The sequence below is a fragment of the Rutidosis leptorrhynchoides genome, chromosome 7 (assembly GCF_046630445.1).
Source record: "Rutidosis leptorrhynchoides isolate AG116_Rl617_1_P2 chromosome 7, CSIRO_AGI_Rlap_v1, whole genome shotgun sequence".
Taxonomy (NCBI): Eukaryota; Viridiplantae; Streptophyta; class Magnoliopsida; order Asterales; family Asteraceae; genus Rutidosis; species Rutidosis leptorrhynchoides.
In genome coordinates, this window is record NC_092339.1 from 285491579 (window position 1) to 285517112 (window position 25534).

Here is a 25534-nt window from a genome sequence, read left to right on the forward strand (position 1 = left end):
GTTCGATGCGCCACATGTCTTTACTAGACATGGCTCAGGCTTTACGTATATATACGCCTGAGGAGTTAGCATCTGCCGATTGTAGAGGGTTGATACTAAATGGTAGAAAGATAGATGAAAATTTTGATACACACGGTGTGTGGAGTCAAATGACAAGCCATCACCGTTTCAAAGGGGGAAATTACTCTTATTTGGATATAGATAGAGCTGAATTAAGAGTAATTCATAGGTTTTTAGCTAATTCGATTACACAAAGGGGTAAGAACAAGGAAAAGGTAAATGAACAAGATTTGTTTTACCATATGTGTATTCGAGACCCACAAAGCGCTGTAAGTATACCATATTGTGTGGGTTATTATTTATCAGCTATGGTTAGGGGGATGAGACCACATAGCATAATAGGAGGTGGTATTTTTATTACTTTGATTGGTGAATATCTCGGTGTGGATATAAGTCGGGGGGGATTATTAGTAGAAGAACCAGAACCCCGCGATACTATAGGTTTAAATGTATACCATGGTGCGAAAGTTTTGAAGAGGCGAAATAACGCCGCAGTACAATACCATGGTAGACATCCACAGGTTGAGAGAAACCAACAGCAAGGTAATGTAGGAGGGGGGAATGAGATGCAAGAAATGCAAAGGTTTATAGCTTCTCAGGAGTACGAAAATCCTAGACAGAGAGCATTTGAAGATTGGCAAGTTCATCAGAACCAAATCATAGCTCATTGCCAACATATAGGTAGAAACTATATTCCTACACCGAAACCCATCTTCCCTCCCTGGTCTATAGAGATGCAGCCACTGTATCCTACGTATAACCCTGCCGAAGCATTCTATAGCACCTATGGTTATGCCTGGAACCCCTATTGGTATCAATATCATCCCTAGTCTACTTATTATTATTTTTTTATTTTGTAATTTGTAATGATTGATACGTTTAATACTTTTGTTAATATTGTAATCATTTTTATAATTGTCTAACTTTTATTCTTAGATTTTAATAATTTTTGAATGTGGGGTAATATACCTAACTTTAAAAATATGTATATATGTTTGTATTTTATCATGTAAACAACAGGGTAAAGCAACACACTTTCAAAGACTAACATTAAGTTCAGCAAAAGCTACTGATTTTGACGACAAGATGCAAAACAACAAATGTGATATAATAAATGAAGGAATGAACGACGAGGCGCGCCATCTATCATTCGACGAGCTTTGTAATTACAAACTGGCTATTTTTAATCACTTTCCTACACTAATCACCCTCATGAATTTATAATTATAGTCTGATTTCATGCAAATGAGGGCATTGCATGATCTCAAGTGTGGGGAAGGGTTATAAATTCTCTCGGGTTTATACTTGGCTTATTTTCTAAATATTATGAAAATTTTAAAATTTTTTAACTAAATGAATTCAAAATCATGTTTATACATATTTATGAATGATAAAACTAGGTGTTAATGCCGAAATTATTGTTACCTCGGAAAGGACATAAATTGAGAAACAACTAAAACGCTTGAATTTATTTATTAAGATATAAAAACACGCATGAAAAAAGCCAAGTGTGGGGAGAATGTACCAAGTTATTCAATTAAAAACTATCTATCACATGTTTTTGTAAAGTTATTGCAGGTGCTTTTACTTTGGACTAAATTAACTGGTTTACCCGATTTACTGTAAGAAAGATGAATCTACACGATGAATCAATTCCATCATTAAAAGGAAGTAAAGTCTTCCGAAAAAGAAACGCGCTTCTTGATTTAGGTCATGAAGTTGTCGTTCAGACCAGCTGTAGGTTGACGAAAAATCTAGAAAAGTCATCTCTAAAATCAGCAGGAAATCCACGGACCTCAGCATCAAACAGGGTCGCCATGTGGTCAGATTTATCCTAACCATGAGAAGGATTTATCTCGCATAATGGGGGGGCACCGTGCAAATTAGCTTGATAAGACTAATGAATCAAATCCCCAGAAAGGATAATCTCCTTAAAGATCAAAAATCAGCTTTTAAGACTGATATTACTCAATCCTAGAGATTGACCTTAAAGATTGAGAATTACAAACTCATGGAATTCAATGATATCTAAACTCGAGCTTGAACGAGAAAATATTTTGATCAAAAATAAAACCGATTTGTTTTCTGAAAACCTATTTTCAATGCGTTCATTACCATTGAACGTAAAATCCTGAGAATTCAACAGAATTCATTAGGTCACCTGAACCAAATCGGGTGTCAACCGTAAGAAACGGTGGTTGCATAGCATGGTCGGAGATAGGACCTGGTGCCAGACCGAAAAATAATAGGATGATCTTTACTATTGCTCCTACAAAGGATAGTACTAGCATCCGACATGTTTTAAGACCATAATCATATGCATGTCATTAGACATTGCCTTAACAGAGTCATGTTCATCGCTTTCCTTTACAACCGGACGGTAGTTTACCGAAAGGTAATATACGGAACAAGTAAACTGGACGTGTTGCTTTCCCAATACAAGGTTAGCAAGTGGGTAACACAAAACCACAAGTGTTGAGCTAAAATTTTCAAATCTGAAACCCACACAACCCACAAAAAAGATATTTTGCAAACACCGGTGAAGGGTTATTCCGGAAAACTTATCTAGGGTAAAAGCTAGATTAAATTTTCAAAAAGATCAAATGTTTTCATAAAGATCCAATTTCCTTAAGGATCTACATTTTCATAGTCATGTGGGACTGTAAACCACCTTTCAAATATGCACTTTGCTTTGGAAACCGAAAGTAAATCAGCTATTTGATTGCAAGTGTCGTTGACCTAAACCCGAGGCAACAGTGGATGACACACCCACCTTTAACCATCGTTACTGTCATTGTTTATACCACTATATCAAAATCACTGATGTACAAAGTGTGAAGGATAAAGAAGTGACTCGTGTGATGTATTATATTGTTTCAAGACTGTATTGCTTGAGGACAAGCAACGTTCAAGTGTGGGGATATTTGATAGTGCTCCAAATGAACATATATTTAGTAGCAATATCGTTCCAATATGTAAAGTTTTTAAATGTAATTTCCTTATTTTTAGTTGTAATAGTTAAATAAATAAGTGCGAAGACGAAAGACGCAAATCGCTCGAAAATGAAGATTTAAAGACAAAAACGAAGATTTGAAAGACCAAAACGTCCAAAATGGTCAAACGTACAAGTTACACTCCAAGTGGTTCAATATATTGATGAGAAATGTCTCAAAATTACAAAAGTACAAGCCGCAAAATACAAAGTACAAGATATTAAATTATACGAAAAGGCGTTAGAAAATCCGGAACCGAGACATGAACCAACTTTCAACGCTCGACGCAACGGAGCTAAAATTACAAGTTAACTATGCTCAAGAATATAATATAATATTTAAATAATTCATAATAAGAATAATAATAAATAATAAAAAGTTGTTAATTGAGCATAGTTAAGGGGTCATAAGTGAAAATTTCAAATCACCAATTGCCTATAAAATGGAATTCACGAAGTAATGAAAAAATACACCTTTCTTCATATTTCTTTCTCTCTTCTGTAATATGTAATATATATTTATATTATAATTTTAATATAAGTTAATTTTAATAATAAAGTTATGGTTTAGTTGGGTTATTGTAAGAAATATTTTACGGGTTTTAAGTCGAAATTCTGTCCGTGCAACGCTACGCGATTAATCATCACTGTAAGCTATGTTCTTCCTTTTTAATTTAATGTCTCGTAACTAAGTTATTATTATGCTTATTTGAGCCGAAGTAATCGTGATGTTGGGCTAAAATATTAAGACGGGGTTATTGAACTTTGTACCATAATTAAGGTTTGGGCAAAAGACCGACACTTGTGGAAATTGGACTATTGACTATTAATAGATGGGGGGTATTGTCTAATTGAGTGACAACTCATTGGAGTCTGTCGAACCTATCTTCAAATTAATTAACCTAATAATTAATAATGATTATGGTTCTCCTATTTAGTGACGTTGTCCTATTATAATCATTTAATTAATTATTCGGGTTGGGTAATTGATTATTCAAACTGATCAAGTGGGTAAATTAATATTCATATCTAATCAAAACAGGGGTGGATTACATACAGTGATAACTGGTGTAATTGTTGACAGAAGTGATAACTGCGTCACAGTTTAAATCCTTAATTAGTTGGAATATTTGACTTCGGGTATAAGGGTAATTTGACGAGGACACTCGCACTTTATATTTATGACCGATGGACTATTATGGACAAAAACCAGATAGGTATCAAATAAACCAGGACAAAGGACAATTAACCCGAGAAACAATTAACTAAAATCAACACGTCAAACATCATGATTACGAAAGTTTAAATAAGCATAATCCTTTTATTTCATATTCTATCGCAATTTTATTTATTGTTATTTTATTTATCGTCATTTATTTATTTTACGCACTTTAATTATTGTCATTTATCTTTACGTTTAAAAATATAAAATCGACAAACCGGTCATTAAACGGTAAAAACCCCCCCTTTTATAATAATATTACTACTTATATATATATATATTTATATAAATATAGTTTTATAAAAATATAGTACGTAATCACTAGCTCCCTATGGAACGAACTGGACTTACTAAAAACTACACTACTCTACGATTAGGTACACTGCCTATAGTGTTGTAGCAAGGTTTAGGTATATCCCATCCGTAAATTAATAAAACTTGTGTCATATTTTGTAGTATTTCCTAGAAAAAATAATACTATTTCGTACCCTCACGCTACATCATCACTGACATTAATGCACCAGATTATGAAATCAAAGGACAAATCCTACATATGGTAACTAATCAATGCCAATTTAGTGGTGCGCCGAAGGAAGATCCAAATGAACATCTTCGAACCTTTAATAGGATCTGTACTCTATTTAAAATAAGAGAAGTGGAGGATGAACAGATATATCTCATGTTATTTCCCTGGACTCTAAAGGGAGAAGCCAAAGATTGGTTAGAATCGTTACCTGAAGGGGCGATTGATACATGGGACGTTTTAGTTGAAAAATTTCTTAAACAATTCTTTCCGGCATCTAAAGCCGTAAGACTTCAAGGAGAAATAGTTACGTTCACACAAAAGGCAAATGAAACTCTATATGAAGCATGGACAAGATTTGAAAAGTTATTGAGAGGATGTCCGTAACATGGTATAGAAACCTGTCAAATAGTACAAATATTCTACCAAGGATGCGATATCACTACACGAAAAGACATCGATATAGCAGCTGGTGGTTCCATTATGAAGAAAACAGCAACTGATGCTTACAAAATTATTGATAACACTGCTTTCCACTCACATGAGTGGCACTAAGAAAAAGATATTGTTAGATCATCTAAAGTTGCTAGAGCCGATTCTAGACATGACTTAGATTCCATTTTCGCAAAGATAGATGCTGTCTAGAGACGAATGGAAAAGATGACTAAGGATATTCACTCAATACGAATTAGTTGTGAGCAGTGTGGAGGACCACTTTTGACAAAAGATTGTCTCAGTATTGAACTAACAATGGAACAAAGAGAGAATGTTTCATACATAAACCAAAGGCCTGGAAAGAATTATCAGAATAATTATCAACCGCCAAGACCAAACTACAATCAAAATCAGAACTATAACCGTAATGTTCCATACAACAACCAACAAGGTCCAAGTAATCAACAAGTATCCAACAATACTTACAACCAGCAAAGACCTATTTTTCAAAACAAACCACTACAAACTGATGATAAAAAGCCAAATTTAGAAGATATGATGTCGAAGCTAGTTGAATCTCAAACTCAATTTTTCACATCTCAGAAACAAACCAATGAACAAAATGCTCAAGTATTTAGAAATCAACAAGCTTCTATTCAAAATTTGGAACAAGAAGTAAGCAACCTAGTAAGGTTAATAGGTGAAAGAAAACTGGGAAGTCTACCTAGTGATACAAATGCTAACTCCCGGAATGAAATAGCTAAAGCCATTACCACAAGAAGTGGTATTACACTTAAACCACCTGAAATACCTGTAATTTCTGATGAATCTATTTCTACTCCATAAAAACCACAATCTGATCAAGATAAGGAAAAAGAACCGGTAGTTGAAAAAGGTTAATGAAGATAACACAGTTAAGGCTAAACCTTATGTTAAACCATACCAACCACCAGTTCCTTACACGAGTAAAATGAGAAAAGAGAGAATTAAAGTCGAGCAATCCAAATTCTTGGATATATTTAAACAGATAAATGTCAATCTTCCTTTTATTGATGTGATTTCAGGAATGCCTAGATATGCTAAATTTCTGAAAGATCTAATCACAAATAGAAAGAAAATGGAAGAACTCTCGGTTGTTACTATGAATGCTAATTGTTCTGCAGTGCTGTTGAATAAGATACCAGAAAAATTATCTGATCCAGGAAGTTTCACAATTCCATGTTTTCTGGGTAGTCTTAGTTTAATAGAAGCATTGGCAGACTTAGGTGCTAGTATAAATTTAATGCCGTATTCACTATACGCTAAACTAGACCTTGGAGAATTGAAACCAACACGAATAAGCATACAACTAGTCGATCGATCAGTAAAATATCCTAGAGGGATAATAGAGAACATGCTAATTAAAGTTGGTACTTTAGTATTTCCAGTAGATTTTGTTATTCTGGACATGGAAGAAGATTCTCGAGTTCCTCTAATATTAGGAAGACCATTCTTAAACACGGCTAAAGCAATAATAGACGTGTTCGGTAAGAAACTGACCCTAAGTATAGAGGACGAGAGTGTCACCTTTTCAGCTGATAGAGCCATGCAACAACCGCAATCTGCAGATGATACATGTTATTATATTCAAACTATAGATTCACATGCAGAATTGTTAGAAGAATTTCCAGAATTACAAGGAACAGGAGAATGTTCTTTAGGAGAAGGAACTGAACCAATTGATGAAACTGAAATGGTAGCTACACTTATGGCTAATGGATATGAACCAACAACAGAAGAAATTCAAATACTAAAAGAAGAAGACAGATATCGATATAAATAATCGATAGAGGAACCACCGATATTAGAGTTAAAGCCACTTCCAAACCATTTGGAATATGCTTATTTACATGGTGAATCTGAATTACCTGTAATAATATCGTCTTCTCTTACTGAAAATGAAAAATCTTAACTCATTTCTGTGCTAAAAGCTCATAAACCAGCTATTGCATGGAAGATTCATGATATTAAAGGAATAAGTCCTTCGTATTGCACACATAAAATCCTTATGGAAGAAGGTCATAAAACGTATGTGCAACGCCAAAGAAGACTAAATCCTAATATGCAAGATGTTGTTAAGAAAGAAATTATTAAACTGGTTGATGCAGGTTTAATTTATCCAATTTTTGATAGTCCATGGGTAAGCCCAGTTCAATGCGTGCCTAAGAAGGGTGGCATGATTGTCATCACAAATGAGAAAAATGAGCTTATTCCTACTAGGACTGTAACAGGATGGCATGTTTGTATTGATTATAGAAAATTAAATGATGCCACCAGAAAAGATCACTTTCCCTTACCTTTCATTGATCAAATGTTGGAAAGATTAGCCGGAAACAGTTACTATTGTTTTCTTGACGGTTTCTCCGGATATTTTCAAATTCTAATAGCACCCGAGGACCAAGAGAAAACCACGTTCACATGCCCTTATGGTACTTTTGCTTACAAACGCATGCCATTTAGACTTTGCAACGCCCCTGCAATCTTTCAAAGGTGCATGATGGCGATTTTTCATGACATGATAGAAGAATGCATGGAAGTTTTCATGGATGACTTTTCAGTCTTCGGTGATACTTTTGAAACATGTCTAGTTAATCTTGAACGAATGCTTATTAGATGCGAACAATCAAATCTAGTACTTAATTGGGAGAAATGCCATTTCATGGTTAAAGAAGGCATCGTTCTTGGACATAAAATCTTAAAGGAAGGAATTGAAGTGGATAGAGCTAAAGTAGATGTAATTGCTAAACTTTCACATCCCACCAATGTTAGAGGAGTTAGGAGTTTTCTAGGGCATGCCGGTTTTTACCGACGTTTCATAAAAGATTTTTATAAAAATGCCACTCCTATGAATAAACTCCTTGAAAAAGATGCTCCATTCATCTTTTCAGATGAATGTATTAAATCTTTTAACATTCTTAAAGAAAAACTCACTAATGCACCGATCATGATAACTCCAAATTGGAATCTACCATTCGAACTTATGTGCGATGCAAGTGATTTTGCAATGGGAGCCGTTTTAGGACAAAGGATTGAAAAACGATTTCAACCTATTTATTATGCTTGTAAGACGTTACAAGGAGCACAAACGAATTACACAACTACTGAAAAAGAACTCCTTGCTATTGTCTTTGCTTTTGACAAATTTCGTTCATATCTCGTTCTAGCTAAAACGGTGGTCTATACCGACCATTCTGCTCTTAGATACCTATTTTCGAAACAAGATGCCAAACCAAGATTAATCCTTTGGATCTTACTCTTACAAGAGTTCGATATTGAAATCCGAGACAAAAAGGGAGCAGAAAATCTCGCCGCCGATCATCTTTCTCGTCTTGAAAATCCTGAATTAGAAGTTCTAAATGAATCGGCCATACAAGACAACTTTCGTGATGAATATCTATTGAAGATAGATTATAATGAAATTCCATGGTTTGCAGATTATGCAAACTACTTAGTATGTGGATTCCTTGAAAAAAGGTTGTCATACCAAAAACGAAAGAAATTCTTTAGTGATATAAAACACTATTTCTAGAAAGATCCACATTTGTTTCAAAGTTGTCCCGATGGAATAATACGCCGATGCATATTCAGAGATGAAGCTAGTCAAATCTTAAACCATTGTCACACAGGACCAACAGGAGGGCATTATGGACCTCAACTTACAGCAAGAAATGTTTATGATGCTGGATTCTATTGGCCTACAATTTTCAAAGACGCACAGCTTCTTTGCAAATCCTGTGATGCTTGTCAAAGGGCTAGAAAAATAAGTCAACGTGATGAAATGCCACAAAATGTCATTCAAGTATGTGAAGTATTTGACATTTGGGGTATTGACTTTATGGGTCCATTTCCAAAATCTCATAATAATCTCTACATTCTCGTTGCCATTGATTATGTATCTAAATGGGCGGAAGCACAAGCTCTCCTAACTAACGATGCACGAGTTGTAGTCAACTTCTTAAAATGTCTTTTTGCTAGGTTTGGAACACCGAAAGCTTTAATAAGTGATCGTGGTACTCATTTTTGTAATAATCAACTTGAGAAAGTTCCCAAAAGATATGGAGTAACTCATAAAATCTCAACCGCTTATCATCTACAAACAAGTGGACAAGTTAAAAATACCAACTGAGCATTAAAACGTATTCTAGAGAAAACCGTAGGATCAAATCTGAAGGAATGGTCCATGAAATTAGAGGATGCACTCTGGGCTTTTAGAACAGCCTACAAAACTCCAATTGGTACCACACCTTTTAAACTCGTTTACGAAAAAGCATGTCATCTTCCAGTAGAAATTAAACACAAAGCATTTTGGGCTTTGAATACATGTAATCTTGATTTACATGAAGCTGGACGTCTACGGTTAAGCCAACTAAACGAATTAGGAGAAATAAGATATGAAGCATACAAAAATTCGTTAATCTATAAGGAAAGAACAAAGAAATGGCATGATAAAAGAATTAGAAGTTCAAAAGAATTTAAAGAAGGAGACAAAGTTCTTCTTTTCAATTCATGATTCAAGCTATTTCCTGGAAAATTGAAATCAAGATGGTCTGGACCATTCATAGTCAAAAGAATTTTCCCGTACGGAACGGTAGAATTAATAAATTCAAATGGGATTGAATTTAAAGTTAATGGTCATAGAGTTAAACATTACATACATGGTCCGATAGAAGTTGACAACGAAGTTAATCACAATTTCAACGCCACAGCTAACTAAGTGTGAGGAGGTTCGAATCTTTTTAGGGTAATATGTATTTCTGTTAGAGTTAGATATTCTGTTTTCGTGTAGTTCTCGAGAATGGAATCCGAATGGTCTTTCCCTAGCAGACCCTAAAGAACTAGTCTTCTCTCCCATTCTGAATTTTTATTTTTTTTTTGGTTTTACGAGATGAAGACTTCCTGTGAATTAAACCATGGTCTAATGCTACACGCTTTGATCACTAAACGTAATAATGACACCCTTCCAAGTGAATTTGTATCATTAATCAGAGGTAAATTGGACGGAGTAAGAAAAGAATCCAGGAACGAAAATAATAAGTTACATTTTGGTAAAGGAAAATCGAAATCCGCAGCAAAAAGAAGAGCGCCACACCTTGAAAGATGTCACAAATGCGGAAAATGGTCACAGGAAGGAAAATGCTCGACGAATCAGACATATTCCAATACCGAATTCGTTACTTTATGCAGAGATGGACCGTTCATATGTTTCGAAGAAAAAACGTTGAATGCTCGAGGTTACGCCTATGTAGATATGGAAAACCAATTAGTCCGACTATCTTATGAGTGGGCTAAAACAGGTCACTGAGAATTCCATATCACAGGTAAGTATGTACAGTTTTTATTTTTATTTTTATTGCTTTTAACCTTTTGATAATAAATGCTAAATCGTTCGCTATAAAGTATTAAATTGGTATTCAATAAAATTAGGTTTTGCGACCAAAATTATTGATATCATACAAAAATTTATTACATCACTGCGAAATTTACCGTTTATTCTTAAGGTATAAATATCGTTAATCAATCAACCCAAAATATTTCAGAAATTCTTCAGGAGTAAAACTAGGTAATATAGCCGAAATTACTTTACCGAAAAGAGTGACGTATATTTTTGATAATATTTGATTGATTAAAGTGGGATAAAAGACCAAAAAGATTTTTAATTCTATTTTTACTATGTTTTTAAAATTAATATTAAATTAATATTGTGAACTTTTTAAAATCAATATATATTTAAGTTTGTAAATATTTGAAAAAATTAATATTTTTAATATAAGTTTGTATGTATAAAAACAAAAATATAATATAAGTTTGGTGTAAATTTTTAATCTTAATAATATGAATTTTTAATTTTATGCATTTTAAATTTAAGTTTGGTGTGAATTTAAAAACAAAAATTTACTTTATTTCGCTAAGTTAAAAATTGATTTCTAAAAATTCGTCGTGGGTTGAAGACTAGGTCGTTGAACCGAAATTGCTCTACCCAAGGGAGGGACGAGAACTTTTATTATCATTATTTTTAATCTTATTGAATTAAAGTATGCAAAAAACATTAAAAAATCCAAAAAAATTTACTTTTAAAACCGCGTTTAAAAATGACAAATTTTAAAATTTTGTCGAGGGACAGACTAGGACATCATTCCGAAACGCCCTCATCCTAAAAAGAAACAAAATTTTTATTTTTATTTAATTATATGTTTTAATAAGTATAAGGTATTTAAAAAAAATGGAAAATGTACTGTACCCGGACCCCATGCGATCGCATGGGGTTTACACTGCAACTCCATGCGATCGCATGGAGCTGGAATCCAGGCCAGATACAAGAGCTCACGAGTTCTGCTTCTGTCTCCATAACACACATACACACACACACACACAAAACACGAACATACACACACAAATACCTCTAAATTCATCATTTTAACAACAAAATTCACCAAATTTCTCGCTACAATCCGCTCTAAACATGAAATTGTTCAGAAGTTTATCAAGAAAGGTAACAATTACATCCATAAACCTCTTTAAATTTGATTTTTAGTGTTCTTGAGCTATATTTTTCCTAATTTGATTTTGTTAGTTTCTAGTATAATTAGAGTTAAATTGTTAGTATTTTATGCATGTATAACCTAGATTGATGCTATTTAACATGATTTGAAGCCAAAAACTCCAAAATTTTTAGAAATCTAGGGTTTGTGTTCTTGAGCAATTTGGGGCTTTTTGATATAAATAGGTTATGACCGATTTTTGTCATGAATTATTGCTAAATTAAATAGTGTAACATGTTTAGGTAGCTAAATGATCCAAACTTTGATCCTAAACATGATTTTTGAAGATTAAAGTGGAATTTTTAGGTATAAAATTCATGAACTTGATTAATTTGATATAATTGCCATTTGAGACTTGTTTAATTGTTAGTAATGACTATTTTGACATGTTATTTGAGTTAAATGCTTATGAACTTTGTATACATTTTCATAAAGGCTTATTTGAAAAAGTGTAGAATTGTAAAAATTGTGAATATGTGTATAAGTTTAATTTTGATTTAACATGTTATTGTAATTGTTTCAATTTGTTATTTTGCTAATACTAATGCATATTTGGATGCACAAATTTTGTGTTTAATGTGTTTTACAGAGATTTACAGATACTGATGGTGTAACATCATCATCTAGACAACCACAACCAGAACCTGAACCAGAAATGCAATATGAACCTGAACCGGAGCAACAACAGGAACCACAAAAACAACCTGATCAACACATACCTTATTATGATTCGCTACAATTTGTTGATGCCTTTATAGTATTTCCGATACATCCGCCAGTAGAATACCCTACGATTCCTGCACATACATTGCATCCTAATCTGAGATTCGATAGAAGCTGGAGAGATTACCCGACATATCAAAGTAATAAATTTAAACTAATACCGAAAAATGTAGAAGTGCCAAGAGTAATCGATTGGGATCCTTTGGAAAGGGTCCAACTAGCTAATTAAGTTAGGGAGCATCTGATTCAAAGGTATGGCAGCACTTCTTTTACTGATTGGGAATGTTTATTCACCATTCATAGACCTGTATATAAGGAATGGTGTGTTGAGCTGATAAGTACTATAGCGTTAAATGTAGATGTAGATAGGTTAGATGATAGAAGTTTTCTTAGGTTTATACTTGGCCGTAGGATGTACAGGATGTCCATGTTGGACATGGCCAGGGCATTACAGATTTACACTCCTAGTGAATTACTTCTACCCGATTGTATGAATTTGATTTATCGTGGTGAAAGGGTAGATAGGAATTTTGATACGAACGCCGTCTGGAGGCGTATGTCAGATTATAATGTTTTTGGGCGGGTAGGAACACATACCTACTTACATATTAACAGAGCCGAGCTTTGTATAATTCATAGATTTTTGGCTAACTCGATTACACAGAGAGGTCACAACAAGGAAAAATTGACCTTACATGATTTATTTTACCTAAAGTGTATTCGAGACCCAAGAGGCTTTGTTAATATCCCTTACTGTGTTGGTTTTTATTTGTCAAAAATGGTGGAAGGAATACAGGAAGGGGGGATTATAGGAGGAGGTATTTTTGTTACTCTCATTGGAGAGTACTTAGGTGTAGATAGGAACCAAGGGGGTCCACTTTTAGAATGTAGGGAACAGGTCGAGACTTTAGGATTGAAGGTTTATGCGGGTGCTAAGGTATTAAAGAGTAGACGCAATCAGGCAGTACCCTATGAAGGTAGTCATCCTCAGGTAGAGAGCGGTTCAGACGAGGAAATGGAGGAGGCGGATGACATTAGGGATGTCATTCGGGAGGCTATGACTGATGTCTACCAGCGTGTAGATGAGGTAGATATGACAAACGCAGAGAGATTTCGTCGGATGGAGCAGTGGCAAGCCCGGAATGATTATGAGCATTCCAGACAATGACAGCATGATAGATGGGACTATCATCAGTGTCAGATTATGAGCCGGCTGTCACCTCAGGATCACTACGTTCCGACCCGACCCCCTTACTATCCTCCACACCAGCCCGAGATGAGACCGCCATTTACTCTCTACGACCCTAACCAGGCATACCAGCACACCTATCACCAACCATGGAACCCGGATGACGACATGAACTGGAACCCCTATCCAGATTGATATAGTTCCTGTTGGTAATTTTTATGAATTTTGTCTTGTTATTATTTCTGTTTATTTATTTTTAAACACATTATATTTTGATACTTTTATTGTATTGTTTAATATTTTAATTATTTTGTACTAATATTTCATATTTGATTTGAAAGTGGGATTTTAAGTCCCATTTCAAATTACCATGCATGTTTATATTTGTATTGTATGTATTTTATTTCATGTACACAACAGGGTAAAACTGCGCATTTTCAAAGACTGGCATTAAGTTCAGCAAAAGCTACTAATTTTGACGACAAAACGAAAAACAAATGTGATGTAACAACAAGACGGAATGAACAAATGATGTGCACCATTTATCATTTAGCAAACAAACGCCAATATGTTTGGAAACTTTGGTAAAATTTAATCATTTTTCTACGCTAATCACCCTCAATAATTTAAATTGTTACTGATTTCTTGCAAATGAGGGCATTGCAAGATCTTAAGTGTGGGAAGGGGTTAAATTCTTTCGGATTTTAAAAATTTGTTATTTAAACACTTGGTTACCATTAAAAATACTAGTAACGCAGTAGTTGTATTAGAATCTAGTGCTCTATGATAATTAAGAACAGCCCTAGTCTTATATACTGATTACCCAATTCTAGTAAAATTTTTCAAAATTTTCAATTAAATGAATTCAAAATTATGTTTATACATATTTATGAACGATAAAACTTGGTGTTAACACCGAAATTATTGTTACCTCGGAAAGGACATAAATTGAGAAACAAACCAAAATGTTAGAATTCATTTAAAATGGAATAGAGGACAATAAAAAGGAAAATAAAAGCCAAGTGTGGGAATAATTTACCAAGTTCTTTAAAACATATATCACATATTTTTGTACAAATAACTGAAGATGCTTTTGTTTTGGACTAAATTGACTGTTTTACCCGTAATATTATAATAAAGATAAAAGAAATGATGGATCTACATAATGAATTAATTCCATCATTAAAAGGAAGTAAAGTCTTCCGAAAAAGAAACGCGCTTCTTATTTAGGTCATGAAGTTGTCGTCCAGACCAGCTGTAGGTTGACAAAAAATCTAGAAAAGTCATCTCTAAAATCAGCAGGAAATCCACGGACCTCAGCATCAAACAGGGTCACCAAGTGGTCAGACTTATCCTGACCATGAGAGGATCTGTCTCGTAAAATGGGGAGGACGCCGTGCAAATTAGCTTGATAAGACTAATGAATCAGATCTCCAGAAAGGATAATCTCCTTAAAGATTAAAGATCAGCTTTTAAGACTGATATTACTCAATTCTTGAGATTGACTTTAAAGATTGAGAATTACAAACTCATGGAATTCGATGATATCTAAACTCGAGCTTGAACGAGAAAATATTTTGATCAAAATTACAAACCGATTTGTTTTCTGAAAACCCATTTTCAATGCGTTCATTACCATTGAACGTAAAATCCTAGGAATTCAATTAGAATTCATTAGGTCACCTGAACCAAAGCAGGTGTCAACCATAAGAACGGTGGTTGCATAGCATGGTTGAAGACAGGACCTTGTACCAGACCGAAAAACTAAAGGGTGAGCTTTACTATTGCTCCTACAAAGGATAGTAATTGCATCCGACACGTTATAGACCATAATTAAAAGCATGTCAGGGGACATTGCCTTAACAGTTGCTTGTTCAATGCTTTCCTTTACAACCGGACGGTAGTTTACCGAAAGGTAATATACGGAGCAAGTATACTGGACGTGTTGCTTTCCAAATACAAGGTTAGCAAGTGAGTGACACAAAACCATAAGTTTTGAGCTAAAATTTTCAAATTTGAAACCCACTAAACCCACAAAAACATTTTGCAACACCGGTGAAGGGTTATTCCGGAAAACTTATCTAGGGTAAAATCTAGATTGAATTTTCAAAAGATCAAATGTTTTCATAAAGATCCAATTTACTTAAGGATCTAAATTTTCATAGTCATGTGGGACTGTAAACCACATCGTTACTACCATTGTTCATACCGCCGTATAGAAATCACTGATGTATAAAGTGTGAAGAATAAAGAAGTGATTCTAGTATTTTTATTTTCAAGACTATATTGCTTGAGGACAAGCAACGCTCAAGTGTGGGAATATTTGATAATGCTAAAAACAAACATATATTTCATAGCATTATCCCTCAAGAAAGACAAGCTTTTAGTTGCAATTGTTCTATTTACAAGTGATATTCGTTTAAATAATAAAAGGTGAAGACAAAAGACAGATTCGACGAATTGAAGACGCAAACGACCAAAAAGCTCAAAAGTACAAAGTACAATCAAAGTGGTTCCAATTATTGATAAGAAACGTCTCAAAATTACAAGAGTACAAGAAGCGAAACGCAAAATACAAGATATTAAATTGTACGCAAGGACGTTCGAAAATCCAGAACCGGGACCAAAGTCAACTCTCAACGCTCGACGCAACGGACTAAAAATTACGAGTCAACTATGCACATAAATATAATATAATATTTAAATAATTATTAAAATTATTTATATATTATATATATTATTATAAACCGTCGGCAAAGAAAGAAACAAAGACATGTGAACTCATACAGCTGGCCATGCGATCGCATGGCCAGGAAGAAGGAAAAGCATGCGATCGCATGGCCCTGAAAAGTTGGCCACATGCCTATAAATTCGCAGTTTGGTGAAGACAAAATATATCCTTCATCCATCTCTCTATCTATCACGTATATATATATATATATATATATATATATATATATATATATATATATATTATAATTTTAATTTTAATTTTAAATTCTAATAATAAGGGTATGTTAGCGAATGTTGTAAGGGTGTAAGTCGAAATTCTGTCCGTGTAACGCTACGCTATTTTTAATCACTGTAAGTTATGGTTAATGTTATTTTTAAATTAATGTCTCGTAGCTAAGTTATTATTATGCTTATTTAATGCCGAAGTAATCGTGATGTTGGGCTAAATATTAAAATTGGGTAATTGGGCTTTGTACCATAATTGAGGTTTGGACAAAAGAACGACACTTGTGGAAATTAGACTATGGGCTATTAATGGGCTTTATATTAACTAAACGACACCACGTCAATTTAATATATAGACTTATAATTTGACGTATTTATATATAACCACATATGATTGACTGGATACGGTGGGCGGGATATCTATAAATACCAATAATTGTTCATTTTACCGGACAAGGAACTGGATTAATAGTTAATAGACTTGTTGAAACAGGGGTGGATTACATTCAAGGGTAATTGGTGTAATTGTTAACAAAGTTGTAAAACCTTGGTTTACACGCAGTCGATAACCTGGTGTATTCATTAAACAAAGTATTAAGACCTTGTTACAATTCGAATCCCCAATTAGTTGGAATATTTGACTTCGGGAATAAGAATAATTTGATGAAGACTTTCGCACTTTATGATTATGACTGATGGACTATTATGGACAAATCCATATGGACATATCGAATAATCCAGGACAAAGGACAATTAACCCATGGTAATAAAACTAAAATCAACACGTCAAACATCATGATTACGGAAGTTTAACTAAGCATAATTTATATTTTTCATATTTAATTGCACTTTTAATTATCGCACTTTTATTTATTGTCATTTTATTTAATTGCACTTTTAATTATCGTACTTTTTAATTATCGCAATTTTATTTTATCGCACTTATCGCAATTTTATTATCATTATTTACTTTACGCTTTAAATTAAGTTATATTTATTAGGTTTTAACTGCGATTAAAGTTTTAAAATCTACAAACCGGTCATTAAACGGTAAAAACCCCCTTTATAATAATAATACTACTTATATATATTTTTGTATTTTTACAATTATAAGTTAAAAATATAGCGTTAAAGCTTGTTTAAAAGATCCCTGTGGAACGAACCGAACTTACTAAAAACTACACTACTGTACGATTAGGTACACTACCTATAAGTGTTGTAGCAAGGTTTAGGTATATCCATTCTATAAATAAATAAATATCTTGTGTAAAATTGTATGGTATTTAATAGTATTTCGTTGTAAAAATAATACTATTTCCTAGTACACCTCGCACACATCAGATACATTTTCCGACATGTTCAAACTCTAAGTGTGGGATTTTAGCGCTCTAAAATCTAAGAATGAACATTATGGACAATGTTCCTCTGAATGTGGGATTGCGGTGTAGTACATCCTAATTAGCTATGGGATGCTCGAAATATGTTCTTAACTTAAAATTTTACTAAGCTTTTCGAGTATACCTAATATTTAGATTCTTTGTCCTCAACGTAAATTTTTCAAAATTTTGACTAAATGATACTTTCGGAAAAAGTACGTTCGAAAATCAAGCGTCTTTGTTCTAAAAATTAAGACAAATGAGGATATAAATCTTCTTTTGGATGAAACGACTCTCTAAAAGAGCATTGCATGACTAGGCATAATCGACCCAATATAATTGTTGTGAGGCACCCCAAAAAATGGCCCAAGAAGCATTCATTTTTAATACTTCACTATCTTTTCCGTAGAGAGTGTCGATGTTAGCATTTAGAGTTAGAACTTGACCTTGTAACACCCTAATAATTATTGTACATAAGTGTAAATATATTACATAAAGCGTGGGAATAATTCTGGATTTAAACAGAAGTCGCATTCTGTTCAGGCCTAAGTGCGCTCAGCGCACACTTAGGGGTGCGCGTGGCGCACTCCTACTGTAGCCGGTTTCTGCCTTTTTAATTAGATATTTTGGAAGTGCATTGTGATAATTTCACTTGGGGACGAGTTAAGATCACCGAATTAGGGTTGGGAGTCATAACTCCATTTTCAACCACCTTCATCTTTCTAATTCAATTTTAGTGAGAGAAACCCATTTGAGTGAGAGAAAGCTCAAGTAAAGGAAGAAGGAGCTAGTTTTGGGTCTTAGCTCGAGTTATAAAGTTGTTCATCTCCTCTCTAGCTACGTTTTGGTTGTGGTGGTAAGTTCTAATTTTGACTTCCTTAATTTAAATTGTTTAAGGGTTAGAACTTGGGTTAGTGATGAACATAAAACCTCTAGTTGGTGATTTTGGGGGTTTTGGGTAAGATTGAGTCAAGAGGACTCAAGAATGACTAACCTAGGGTTTCAAAGTAATAATTGGTGTTATTGAGTCTAAAATGGTTAGTTATTCTCTAGCTCACTTGTGTTGCTAGTAAAATTGGTTCTAGGGTTTATGGTTGACTTGAAATGGGTCAAATGGATGGGTTTGACCTAGCGGGTTAAATTGAGTATGAAAACACCCTAGTTATGTGTTAATGGAAGTCTTAGAACCTTAGTCACTAGCTTTTAGTGATTAGTTGGTGGGTCTCGACCTTTAATGTGCGATTCTAGTGCAACCATAAACGAGTCTTAGAAGCTTTTAGTGGGTCTCGACCTTTAATTTGCGATTCTAGTGCAAATGGGTCATAAATGCACTAGTGAGGTTAGTTGGTGGGTAGTCCAACTTATTATGAGAATTAATTGGGAATTAATTGTGTTGGGTGACTCGCTTTGAAGGTTACAAGTTATTGTTGAAAATCTTGCCAAGTCGATAAGGTGAGTGGAATGATTATACATGTGTGTATATAATGTATTTACTTGTACGAGATTCGATGTGGGTTTAAGTTCGGGCGGTCGATACCACATCGGGTCAATATATGATATTCTTTTAAGTTCGGGCGTTCGATGCCATGTCATGTATGTGTGTGGGCGTGTAGGGTGGGTTTAAAGTTCGGGCGTTCGATACCACATTACACGTGACGGGTGGGTTTAAAGTTCGTGCGATCGATACCACTCCGGGGTTAGTGTTATAATTTGTTGTGCGCTAACGGTTGTTGGGAACACCGATGGGAAATTCGAAGTACCATTCCTTTGTACTATTGGTTAACCATGGTTGTGTGTTTGTAGCGTGGCAGTTTATATTATTTGAGTTATATGTGCTATCGTTTGTGCTAGCTTGTGGTCTTAGAGATTTAGCGTTATACCTTGCGTTGGTATGTCATTTAAATTGCTAGCGTGTATGAGGTAATTGTGTATGTGATTGCAAGTACGTAGGTTATATATGTATGTGTATAATTATTGCATTCACTAAGCGTTAGCTTACCCTCTCGTTGTTTACCTTTTTAGGATCCGGCTTGGATAAGGGCAAAGGTATTCACTTGGATTAGTGGTTCTCGGGGGTTTTAGCTTTTTGGAAGTTCGACCAAGATTTGGGTAGTTTAACCCCAAACACCATGCTCTAGTGACGTTTGGCAATTAAACTTTTTGTGGTCGAAACTCGTATTTCGTACTTAATGGTATTTTGGGCGTATGTGGGCCCCGCAATGTAAAACTCATTTTATCATTGATTCATGCTTGTTTTACTTATACTAATATGATGTGAAAAGCATTTCGTCTAAAAATGATGGGAAGTGTTAGATCTTTTTACGAAAACGGAACAATTTGGACAGCGGGCTGCCAGGCACTGTGCGCGCCGCGCATAGGTAGGGGTGCGCGCCGCGCACCCAGCCTTGGCAGGCCTGCTTCGAATTTTTTTTTTATTTTGCAGTTTTGGTTGGTTAACGGGTTGGGTCGTTACAAGTGGTATCAGAGCATGGTCTAAGGGATTTAGGTGACTTGAGATAGGCGCCTAGACTTATACTTTGGTGTTGTTGAATTATATGCGGGACTTGTAGGACTACGGGTCGGTGCGGGTTCTGATTAGTCCCTTGGAGCATAGGTGGACTAACTATGCTTATGTTATGACATACTAATCATGTGTTATTGTTTTGAACATCGAGCAAGATGGTTGTGATACGTTTGAGCATGGCACGGCATGTGAGCGTAATAGTGAGTCACGACCACTATTACGGTTGCAAGTCAAGTCAAGCAAGGATGTGCGACAAGTATCGAGCTAGATGTGGTGTGTGTGCGGTCATATGCATAGGTATATATGTGTATTAAATTGTTGGTGATGTCTAATCCATTTAATCTTAGAATGAAGACGAGAAACAGAACGGATACGAATGGCAATGGTGGTCCCTCTCATGTGGAGGAAGATGAGATGACTACCTAGATTGAGACCGCTTTAGAAAACTATGTTTAGGTTTTCTCACGAAGGGTTAAAAAAATATTCGAAGAGTTGGTTTTGGAACAAATTGTCGATATGATTCAAGAACGAATGACCAATGCCATCAAAGAAGAAGTTGAAAGGAGGTTTCCTAGACCTCAAAATGGGGGCGAGTTGGAGTTTAGCTATAAGAACTTCTTGACGACTAAGCCTCCTCACTTTCACGGGGATCCCGACCCCATGAAAAGTGCGGCTTGGATCTCCGATGTTGAGGGTTGTTTTCGTACTACCGAGTGCCCACCCGAGAAAAAGACAAGGCTTGCTACTAGTTTGTTGAGGGGCCATGCTAAAGATTGGCTCGATGGTAAAATTGATATGGTGGGTGATGCGGCTTTTGTGGGGTTGTCTTGGGCGGAGTTCAAGAAGGAGTTTTTCCTCGAATATTGTATGCAAGCAGATCTTTCCAAATTGCGCAACGAGTTAAGGAACATGCGTCAAGGGTCTTTGGACCTAAACACTCTCAAAACCAACTTTCTCGCCAAAGCGCGTTTTTGCCCCGAGTATGTGGGGAACGATCAATTGTTAATGGAAGACTTTCATGCGACCCTTAGAGATGATTTGAAGGGAAAAATTAGTATTGGTCATGTTGAGACTTTTGCAAAGCTTTTGGCGGTGGCGAAGGGGTTTGAACACAAGCTCCGAGTCCGGTTAGTTATGAGCCAAGTAAAAGAAAGTTTGAAGCTTCTAATTTTTTAAACAAGAAGAGTAAGGGAGCAACCGAAAGTGTCGGTAGCATGAAGAGGGGTGCTTCTAGTGGTCACATGGTCACATGTTTCAATTGTGGGCAAAAGGGTCACTACTCTCGTGATTGTCCAAAACCGCCTACTAATACAATCACGTGTTTTAATTGTCAAAAAGAAGGGCACCGGAAGTCGGAGTGCCCCGATCTCCGAAATGATCAAGTTAAGAGAATAGAGAAGGTGGTGGGGTCGGCAAGGGGTCGTAATTATTTAATGACCAATGATGAAGCCAAGCAATCCAATGAAGTTGTCTCAGGTACCTTCATGGTTAACTCTAATCCGGCACGTATACTTTTTGATAGTGGTGCTAATTTATCGTTTGTGTCTCCAAAATTTGTGCCTAAACTTAATAAACCGTTAGCTAAGTTAAGTCGTCCGGTAGAAGTCGAAATAGCGGATGGCAAGACGGTGCTAGTGGTTGATGTGTGTAAAAATTGTATTGTTGTGTTTGGTGCCGAAAAGTTTAAAATTGATCTCATCCTGATGACCTTGGGTGATTTTGATATTGTGGTTGGTATGGATTGGCTCGATTATAATAGATCCGATATTGCATGCCATGAAAAATCTATTCGTGTGAAGACTTCAAGTGGGGGAGAGTTAATTATTCATGGAGATAAGCGTAGAAGACTTGTGCCGATATGCACTTTTGCTCGGGCACGTCGTTTCCTTTTTAGTGGTGGCATGGCTTTTCTTGCCCATGTTGTTGATACTCGTGATGAGCCACCACCCATTCGTGAGATTCCGGTGGTTAATGAATTTGAAGACGTTTTTCCGGATGAGTTACCGGGTGTTCCGGCGGAAAGACAAGTTGAATTTTGCATTGAGTTGGTTCCGGGAGCTACTCCCATTGCTAAAACTCCTTACCGATTAGCATCGACAAAAATGAAAGAGTTGTTAAATCAAACCCAAGAGTTACTTGAGGAGCTTTTTATTCGACCGAGTGCTTCGCCATGGGGTGCTCCGGTCTTGTTCGTGAAGAAGAAAGATGGTAGTATGCGTATGTGCATTGATTATCGGGAGTTGAATAAAGTGACGATCAAGAATCGTTATCTATTGCATAGGATTGACAATTTGTTTGACCAACTCCAAGTTGCGACGTATTTCTCAAAGATTGACCTACGGTCCGGCTATCATCAAATGCGGGTCCGTGAGGAAGATATTGAGAAAACGGCCTTTCGAACGCGTTACGGGCATTTTGAGTTTGTAGTTATGCCTTTTGGTCTTACGAATGCATCGGCGGCATTCATGGATCTTATGAACCGAGTGTGCCAACCTATGTTGGACAACTCGGTAATTGTGTTCATTGACGACATACTTGTCTATTCGAGGAGTATGAAGGAATATGAACATCATTTGCGTAGTGTGTTGAAGACGTTGCGGAAGGAGAAGTTGTATGCTAAGTTCTCAAAATGTGAATTTTGGCTAAGGGAGGTTCAATTCCTTGGCCATATTGTGAATGAGAATGGTATTCAAGTAGATCCGGGGAAGATAGAGACGGTGAAGAGTTGGGGACAACCGACTACGCCTACGGAAATCCGAAGTTTTCTCGGATTGGCCGGTTATTATCGTCGGTTTATCCAAGACTTTTCAAAGATTGCTTCTCCATTAACTAAGTTGACAAGGAAGAATACGAGATTCAATTAGGAGAACGAGCAAGAAATCGCTTTTCAATTGTTGAAAGAGAAATTGTGTCAAGGTCTGGTCTTAGTGTTGCCGGAAGGTGTAGTTGATATGACGGTTTATTGTGATGCTTCTTTGAATGGGCTCGGGTGTGTTCTAATGCAACGAGGTAAAGTCATCGCTTACGCCTCTCGCCAATTAAAGGAACATGAAAAGAGATACCCGACTCATGATCTCGAATTAGAGTGGTCCATGATTTGAAAATTTGGCACCATTACTTGTATGGTGTCAAGTGTACGATTTATTCGGATCACAAGAGTTTGAAACATCTTTTTGATCAACGGGATTTGAATTATCGTCAACGTAGATGGATGGATGTGGTGAAGGATTATGATTGTGAGATACTTTATCATCCGGGCAAAGCGAATGCGGTCGCGGATGCGTTAAGCCAAAAGAGTCACCACCCAGCGTTACGATTGGGATTGTTACGTATGATCATTACTAACGATTTTCTTGAAAAGCTTGGTGTGATTCAAATAGAGGCTTACGTTCACAACAAGAATGCGGAACGAATTGTGGGGAAATCGGAATTCATTACTATGGGTTCGCGTGGTTTGTTGTCTTTTCAAGGAAGAGTGTGGGTGCCTAAGACGGGCGATTACTAGCGGGTGCTACTTGATGAAGCACATAAGTCAAAGTATTCCATTCATTCGGGTGCGATGAAAATGTATCTTCATTTGAGGAAAGATTATTGGTGGCCGGGCATGAAGCGCGACATTGTTAAGTATGTAGAGCAATGCGTCACGTGTTTGCAAGTTAAAGCCGATCACCAAAATCCGTATGGTAAGTTGCAACCGCTAGAAATTCCGATGTGGAAGTGGGAGCATAATACCATGGATTTTATTACCAAGTTGCCAAAAACGGCAAGAACCCAATTTGACAATATTTGGGTGATTGTTGATAGATTGACGAAAAGTGCATTGTTTCTTCCTATTAAAGAAGCAATTACATCGGAGGCACTTGCGAAAATGCTCATTAAATAAGTGATATCGAGACATGGCGTTCCCGCGTCTATCGTTTCGGATCGGGACACGCGTTTTACTTCTCGATTTTGGAAGAAGTTTCATGAAGATATGGGTACGAGGGTTAATATGAGTACGGCGTACCATCCTTAAACGGACGGTCAAACCGAACGTACGAATCAAACATTGGAGGATATGTTGCGAGAGTGTATTATTGATTTCGGTGGTAGTTGGGATGAACACTTGCCTTTGATGGAATTCTCGTACAATAATAGTTTTCACTCTAGTATTGGAATGCCACCATATGAGATGTTATACGGTAGAAGGTGTCGAACCCCGATTTGTTGGGGCGAAGTGGGTCAAAGAGAAGTCGGGAGCACCGACTTGGTATTGGAGATGAATAGTAAAATCGAAATGATTCGGGCTCGTTTAAAACCGGCGCAAGATAGACAAAAGCCTTATGTCGATAAACGTAGGCGACCGATTGATTTCCAAGAAGGTGACATGGTGATGCTTAATGTTTCGCCATGGAAGGGTATTATTCGGTTTCAAAAACGGGGAAAGTTAGCTCCTCGGTTTATTAGACCATTTAAGATTTTGGCTCGTGTTGGTGAAGTTGCGTATCGTTTCGAATTACCCGAAGAGCTTGCGGGGATCCATAATACATTTCATGTTTCCCATCTCCGTAAGTGTCTTGCGGATGATTCGTCATGGGTGCCATTAGATGAGATTGAGCTAAACAACAAGTTAGAGTATGTTAAAGAGCCGATTGCTATACTTGACGAGAAGGTGAAAATGTTGCGTAACAAAGAGGTGAGGACCTTTAAGGTCCAATGGCGTCGTAGTAAAGGTTCCGAGTTTACATGGGAACCCGAAGAATTTGTGTTGGTTTATCTTCCTGCTTGTCATGCGGCTTGGATCGCGAGGACGCGCTCCGATTCAAGTGGGGGAGAGTTGTAACACCCTAATAATTATTGTACATAAGTGTAAATATAGTACATAAAGCGTGGGAATAATTCTGGATTTAAACAGAAGTCGGATTCTGTTAAGGCCTAAGTGCGCTCTGCGCACACTTAGGGGTGCGCGTGGTGC